Source organism: Euleptes europaea, chromosome 7 (genome assembly GCF_029931775.1).
Source record: "Euleptes europaea isolate rEulEur1 chromosome 7, rEulEur1.hap1, whole genome shotgun sequence".
NCBI lineage: Eukaryota > Metazoa > Chordata > Lepidosauria > Squamata > Sphaerodactylidae > Euleptes > Euleptes europaea.
Window position 1 is genome coordinate 12774571 of NC_079318.1, and position 8398 is coordinate 12782968.

General features: G+C 42.4%; 1 pseudogene; it reads right to left on the reverse strand.

The window, feature by feature from the left end:
- Positions 1-212: 212 nt before the first annotated feature.
- On the reverse strand, positions 213-8102 carry LOC130480675 (cyclin-dependent kinase 2-associated protein 2-like; annotated as a pseudogene).
- Between the last annotated feature and the right edge of the window lie 296 nt (positions 8103-8398).

Consider the following 8398-nt stretch of genomic DNA (forward strand, 5'->3'; position numbering starts at 1 on the left):
AAAGACACAGACTTGCTACCAAACATAATTCTCATTGGTTGATAGGGTGTGTGCATCAGTTCCCAGAATGCTAATTGGTGAGAAGTATTGTATTGCAACAGGAAAAGGTTCAGATTCTTAGGTGCCTAGTATAAAGCTCTGATTGATGGAAAAGGGGACGCAGATCACCAGCTTTCAAAATGCTGATTGTCCAGAAAGTCCATGGGGCAGTATCAGGAGGAAATATGGGCATTGAACTCTGTCTCTGCTAGACATTCTGTTACCAGTGTCCTGGCATGACTAATCCTTTGTTCCAGCCACTTCATGGTGGGCTTGCTGCCTGCATAAGGTCAGATCTCCTTGTCTACCTCTTCAAAGATGGAAAGCATACCTGTGTGTGTGCTTGGAGAACCTTGGGCACCTGGTGGCTTCACAGCCTGCAGAAAGACCATTAATGGGACCCAAAATTGTTGAAGAGAGTCTGGTAGATAGATAATGTATTGTTGTAACCCCAAGGTCATAATAACACAGAATCACAAAAGGTAAACTTGAACATGAAATACAGGTGAGCTATAACACTATAGAATACAAGATACCACAAATGGTTACCGATCAAGACCAGAAACTACAGAACTGGATGCAGACAGTCTCCAGGGGTGGGCTAGTGTTGCTACTGCTGGTACTGGTGGCTCTGGAGCTGGTGGGGGCTTGTGTAATGGGCTTGTAGGATATACTTGACCCAATGCTCTCTCTGGATAGCCTGCAATTGGTTGTACACTTTATTTTTCAGTATAATATTTTGGAGGGAATTAAAATATATTTTCCCTTTATTCCTCGTAAGAACTTTATTGGGTACACCTCATTTACCAGACTCTTCAAAAAATGTTGTAGTAACTGGTGGTCCAAAAAGTGTACTATGAAGGGTTTTTCCCCTGAACAATATTGCCTGAATTGTCCCTGAAAAGACTTGTCAGACTTCCCTGAAGAATTTAAAAGCTTTTATGGTTAAATTGGGGTTTTAAGAGAAATTAGTATTTGGTTTTATCAGAACATATAGCCATTATACTGATCACTCATAGCCCAGTGAGCTTATAGTTTTAAAATTCCTTTTATAATTAAAATTATATGAGAGCAAATATTGTATCGGATTCTTGTAAATTGTATTCACAATTTCATTTGTTCACAGACACAGAAAATAAAAAGGCAGTTCACAGTCTCTTGGGCTAAATAAGGCCTGCATATTAATAAGTAAACTATCTCAACAGAAGAAATAATCTTATTAACTTTTCAGGCTTGTATGTGTGGATACAAACAACTTTAGACTGAATTAGGGAGGTGTGTGTTACAAAATGAACTTGTCACAAAATGAACTGAAAACTATTAATATTTATTCTAACTAATCAGAGTTGAAAATGCTGCCTGGCTGTCTATCTTAGACTGCATGGAGGTCACAGGGAAGGGAAGAATGAGGAAAGAGTGATGTACCAGATAATGTACGTGACCTCACTTGAGCACAGTGAGGTCGGGGGAAGACACAAGATTCTGTTCCCCTCAACCACACCAACTGAACCCCCACCCAAAGAAACAGGAAGTTAGATGCAAGGAAACTGAGAATGCTTAAAAGGCCAGAGATTCTTTAATAGTATATCTTGTGTACTATACCCAGAATGGACCTATAGCGTTACTGGGGTGTACCTTTGGCTAGGAATTAAGTGATCTGGTATAGGAAAGCTAACTAGATTCCTAGGCCTGACTAGAGTCATATGGAACAATTCTTTGACATGGGGCTATATACATTCTTTTCTGAGGTCAGAGCAGATGTTGGATGCACACTGCTTTTTTTCCTTGTTGAAATTGATACAGAGATGTTTTTAGTCTTATTATTATTCTCTGCAAAGAGTTTCTGCAGTTATTAGATATCATCCCTTGGGAGAAGCTCAGCATTTACAGAAGCAACTCAAATCAGAAATATTTAGTTCTAGTTTATGAAATAGACTACAGAAATATTTTTTCCTGTGATATATAAGTTAGAAAAGAGTTGGAGGCATTGTACTGCATGGACAAGAACATTTTAAGATTCTGAATAACTTGGAGATCAATACTTGTTGGTCCCCTGTTTGTGATACAACTTTCAAAGACACAAACATTGGCAGCTCTCTCTCTTATAACACAGCAGAAGTCCCTCCCTAATGCCATTCAATAAATGCTATAACTGTTCCACCAGTATCATCTTAATAAATAGCAGGCATCCTTCTTAACCCCTCTTTTCTTCAGCATGTACCATGCTGTGATTCCATTTTCACTCACTCACAGACCCTACCACCCTCCACAACCTCTCTCACACAGGTTCAGGGTTACATGTAGGTCATGCACAGTTCATCACCTGTCTGGCCTCTTTTAAAATACACAGAGAACACTGATTCATTCATACACAAGGTCCCCTCATTCTCATTCTCTTCTTGAAAGAAACCCCAAGTTTGGTGACGATTGGGTCAGGGCCCCCCAAGATATGGGGCCCAGAAGGGGTCCCCCCCTCCACCCATTGGAATGAATAGAAATAAATAGACCATTTGGACTCGGAGTTTGCAAAACCATGCAAAGCAACACGTGACGTGACCTTGGGAGTTTGCAAACCATGGAAAGGGACAGAGGTGCGCTAGCTATGCATAAGAAGCAGGTGGGGGTGGAATTTCTCCTTTTGCATCGGACTCGGGAGTGGAGTCTCGGCACCGGGCAAATGCATTGTTTAAGTCACAATTTGAAAACCAGTTTTGAGCGAGCATCAAAATAGACCTAACCGATCTTATGAATGAAGGAAAACCTGAGGACACACAACTGAAGCCCCCCACCCTCAAACCAGAGAGAGAGAGAGACGCGAGCAGGCACACACACTCCCAGGCAGAATGGGTGAAACCCCCCCTCTCAAACCAGTACGGCGCTGCTCAACCCCAAACGGGAAAAAAACCAAGGAGGAGGAGGTGTGGCCTGGGTACCGAGCGGAGAGAGACTCGCTAGCCGCTGCACAGACTCAACTTTAAACTTTAAAACTTTAAAAGTAGAACACCCACACCCACAAAGGCGAGCGGGCACATCCCCCTCAGCAGAATGGGCAAAAGCCCCCTTTGGCTCCCCCCACCCACAGAAAATGCTCCTCCCCCCCACACACACAGACTCTGCTTCCCCTCCACACACACACAGAGGAGAAAAGGTATAGAGAAAAAAACCCAAAATCAAATTATGTGGATGTCTTCCAGCAGGAGCACAGAGAAGTAAATCCAATTCTATCCCCCCCACACACAGACTCTGCTTCCCCACCCCCCACATACACACACACAGGAAAAAAATTATAGAGAAAAGCCCCCAAATGGGTCTTACTGTGGATGTCTTCTCAGGAGTAATCCAATACGATTCCATTTATGCACGGGAGGTTTTACCTTGGATTTGCCGCTCTCTAGATGCACAGGATCACACCTGCTCACAATCATTCCAGTGGATGGATGGGGGGACCGCATATCTTGGGGGGTCCTGACCCAATCTTCATAAAAACTGGGGGTTCTTGCAAGAAGGGTCACCTCAAGCTACAATGAAATTTTGGGACCTCTATCTCCAAAAATGCCCCACCGAGCTGCGGAGAGCCGCGAGTGTGCTCTAAATGGAATAAAGATGCACATTAAGGAGGGGGGACCCCTTCCGGGCCCCATATCTTGGGCCCCCCTGACCCAATCTTCACAAAAATTGGGGGTTCTTGCAAGAAGGGTCACCTCAAGCTGCACTGAAAGTTTGGGACCTCTACCTCCAAACATGCCCCCCCCAGAGCCACGGAAAGATGCGAATGTGCACGCGCACCCCCCCACGGGGATCTCTCTCACACACAAACTCTTTCTCTTCCTGGGCCATGCAGTAGCTGGGCTCAAGCACTCAACCGCGACTGATTGGCCAGGAGAAGACCCAGCTTGGCCACCATTGGCCACTGGAGAATGCTGCTTACTAACTGACAGTTATGCTGCTGATTCTGAGCCCCCAAATTTGCCGAATTTATTCAGCACGCTCCGAACTCGCCGAATTCGGCTCGTCGTTTCCCCGCCTTTTTTTGAATTCGGTTCCATCCGAACTGAAAACCGCCGAATCGGGGGAAATTCGGCTGTTTTTCGGTTTGGGATGAACCGAATCGACAGCCCTAATTTGGACTCAGCCCCTGCATCAGTCACACACTGCCACCATTTATTCATATCCTAATAAATATTTATGAAAACCAAGATCTTGGTTGTTGTTTTTTTCTTGTGTGTGGGTATGCTTCTTTCCCTAACCCAACTGAACTCTTGATTTTTCAACTGTCAGTTTCTCACCAACATTCCATCAGCTCCTGTTGGTCATTCTTAGGGAGAGACAGAATCTGTCATACATGTATACTAGGAGGAGAGAGAGGCTGAGGGGGCTGCCTGTGTACTCTGTAACTATAACCAAGTAACTATAACTATAGTTACACAGTACAACAAGGGTAGCATAGAGGGCTTGAGACTGGGGGGTGCATTTGATATCCCCAAGCCAAAATTAAACCCCAAATTTGCTGTTTGGGGTCAGATCAAGGATATCCAAAATGATTCAAAATGTACCCAATTGAAGGAGCAGTAAAGATTTATCTTCCAGAATTAGAGGAGTGTTTCATTTTGGGAGATATGCAGGAGCAGGGGGAAAGAGAGAAGTTGCTGTTAGTCAGCATCACTCTTCTTTTTAAATTTTAAAGAGCTATTATTTTCTATGGGAAGACCTGGTCTCCGACCACTTTAAAATATAAAGGGAAGAGAGATGCCAGTTTACAGCTGATGCCAACTAACAGCAGATAGTTGAGTAGATCTACCAGTCATTATTTCCTTTGTGAGGCAGATCTAGCCTTTGGAGTCCAGGAGCCATGGATAAATGCCACGAGAGTGGTAAAGTTCAGATTTTCCTGAATCTGGCAACCATTTTTCCTGATCCTGTCACTGTGGCAGCCTTTTCTTCCCCCACCACCATTTTTTAAAAATTGGCAATTGAATATGGCCATACTGACATAACATTATAATAATGTATTTATCAGCTTCTTTGAATTCCCAGCTTTCATTTTTTTAAGACTCTAGCGCCTTTCCTTGGGGAGATATAAAGGGAATAGTCCTGTGCACTTCAAATATGTTCATATTAATGTTGTTTCTGGATTTTGGGAAGAGTGTGCTTTCTGTCATCACAAATATACAAAAGGGTTGTTACCAGTCTGGGATTCCAGAATTTAAGGATCATTTTTTTTCATTCCCCCATGACCCCCACCCAGTGGCAGAGAGGAGTGGGGAGGGAGAGGAAGTGCACCCCAGCAAACAGCTGTTGGTTGGCAACTTTGTCCCTTCAAAATTTAAAAACACATTGTTTTCTATGGGAAGACCTGACCTCTGAACTCAGGAGGCCAAGACCTCTCCCATAGAAAATAATAGTCATTTACAATTTAAAAGGAGGAGCCACTTACAGCTGATGCAAAGAGCTGATAGTCCAGTAGACCTGGCCTCCAAAGGTGCAACACCTGGTAAATGTATGACATTAACATTTTCAAAAGAGAAATTTGGAGGATTCGTTTGACAGCAAATACATTTCAGTTCTATTTGTGGGGGGTGTTTAGAGGAGGTAAGGAGAGGTGGGATGGCTGGGTCCCCCAAGGACAGAGGGCTAATAGTAGGTAAGGGAGTCGAAGGTTTGTTCATTCCCTTCTCATTTCAGTTGTATTATGTTCTTTTCCTGATATTTCACACTTGCAACTATTCAATTTTTAGTACCTCTTTATAACTTGTATACATTCTATAAGTACTTTTTACATCATCTTTATGTGCCTACATATTGAAGCAAGCACATCTAAGTAATGGTTTTAAAAAAAGAAGCTTATCACATCCAATCTTATGTAAATTTGCAAAGGAAATTGCCTGTTCCAATGGGAGTTTGATGTATTGCTGACCTGCTGGTATTCAGTAACAGTAAGCAGTTTGGTTTTTTTATTATTTTTTTCAGTTCACATCCCACCTTGTAATATAAAACAGTATTTGAATAAATAATATGTTTGTTTTTATGTTGATGCCACTCTTTTGGTACATTGCCATCTGCCAAGTATAATGCTGTCTGAAAAATAATATTCATATTTGTATTGCATTGAAGTTCCAAGGGTTGTATTACATTGTGACAGATGACCTGGAAATTTATGAATGTATAATAGCTGTAGCTGTATAATTTTAAAAGCTAATATTGAAGTAGGACAAACATCAAAATCCATGGTCGTATGAGAGGAGTTGAGGGTCTTGTTTTTTGAGGGGGGGGGAGAAACCTATTTTAGAATACATTCTAGGCTTCTCTGGCAGCTAAGCTGTGCTAATCTTCCTTCCTGCCCTTCTGTGGGGGAGAACTGGGGAGTATTATCTTTGTACAACTAGTGAGTTTCATTATGTATCATTTCCCCCTAATGTTTACTGTGTGCAGATCTATGTGATATAGGGTTGCCAACATCCAGGTACTAGCTGGAGATCTCCTGCTATTACAACTGATCTCCAGGAAATAGAAATCAGTTCCCCCGGAGAAAATGGCTGCTTTGGCAATTGGACTGTAGGACATTGAAGTCCCTCGCCCTCCTCAGGCTCCACATCCAAAATCTCCAAGTATTTCCCAACCTGGAGCTGGCAACCCTAATATGATAACAACCTTTATTTTATGTTCATAGCCATGTTGGTGCTCTTTTTTGCTTTCTACTGCAAGGAATTGAACAACACTTTCACATCTGACAAAATAGTTGGTAGAATTGTCATTTATTAAAGGAGTCACTGATAGGATGGAGAAACTTTTGAAAAAACATAACCTACAAACAGTGTTTAAACCCACCAAGAAAATACAACAAATGCTACGATCAGCAAAAGACAAAAGAGACCCCCTCACCTCTGCAGGAGTATATCGTATACCTTGCAGCTGTGGAGAAGTTTACATCGGGACCACAAAACGCAGCATACAAACAAGGATAAAAGAACATGAAAGATACTGCAGACTTGGCCAACCTGAGAAATCAGCAGTGGCTGAACATGGACTGACACAAACAGGACACAGGGTCTTATTCCAAGACACTGAAAGACTGGACAATTCTACCAACTATTTTGTCAGATTGCACAGAGAAGCCATTGAAATTCATAAACATCAGCACAACTTTAACAGAAAAGAGGAGAGTTTAAGAATGAATAAGGCTTGGCTTCCTGCCCTGAAAAACCTCCAGACAAAGACAACATTCAACAATAGCCATACAGATTAGCTTTGGATTACACACATTAACAGATCACTTCAGGATACAATGGTTCCATATTAACATACCATACCCTCATTAGCACATTATCTTGATACTTACAGGACAATACTTTTGCAGGACAATACTCAGCTCAAACCCAACCCCTTTCTGACTATATATTACTCTTCCTACACCCTTGACACTGAGAGACACTGTCCTTCAGTGTTACTACTCTGAAGATGCCTGCTACAGTTGCTGGCGAAACGTCAGGAAAGAAAATTCCAAGACCACGGTTACACAGCCCAGATAACCTACAAGAACCAATGAACTCTGACCGTGAAAGCCTTCGACAATATTTTGTTCTATAAGAAATTAAAACTCTCACAGCGAGGCATGAAGTGGTGTGAGTTTTTCTTTATTATCCAGGAACCTCAAATAGAAATAAAGGGATCTATTTTTTAACAAAAATGGAGGATGTGTGTGGGGTAGCTAAACCCTGCTCCCTCCTGCATCTTCCCTCACTGTGGTTGCAGCATCCCCCCACCCACCCAAGCACCAAGCTCCAATACTAGAATTCATCTGAGTTGGGAGGAAAATGTAGAAAGAATCAAGTACATGAGGGAGCACATGAGGGGGCAGGTTTAGGTCCCTTCACCCACATGCTCAGGGTTTGTTCAAACACAGGTCTATCCCACCATCTGGATTCATGTACATGAGGATCACTTAGTTTGACCCTCAACTAAAAAGGTAATTTTCTCCCAAATTACCCCCCGGTCTCAGCTTCTGAGCAATAAATCTGATCCTTCTTCACTACTTACTTTTCATGGCTTGTGTAGTTTTGCACCATGAGTGTGTGTTCACAGATGCCACTGTGTGAACAGACTGCTGGACTTGATGGGCCTTGGTCTGATCCAGTATGGCCTTTCTTATGTTCTTATGTGCTAGTCACAGGGTGGCCTTAGGGCATTTTTTTTCTTATTCTACCGCCTACATCTGTTTTGAATTTGAAGTTACATCAGGTAGGGCAAGCACTGAAATTATCTATATAAATAATTAGTGGAAAGTTATGAACCTCTGCAAAATATGAACATTCCAAGAACTAGAAAACCAGAATTGTGGTTTTGGCCGAGGCAGGGTCATGGT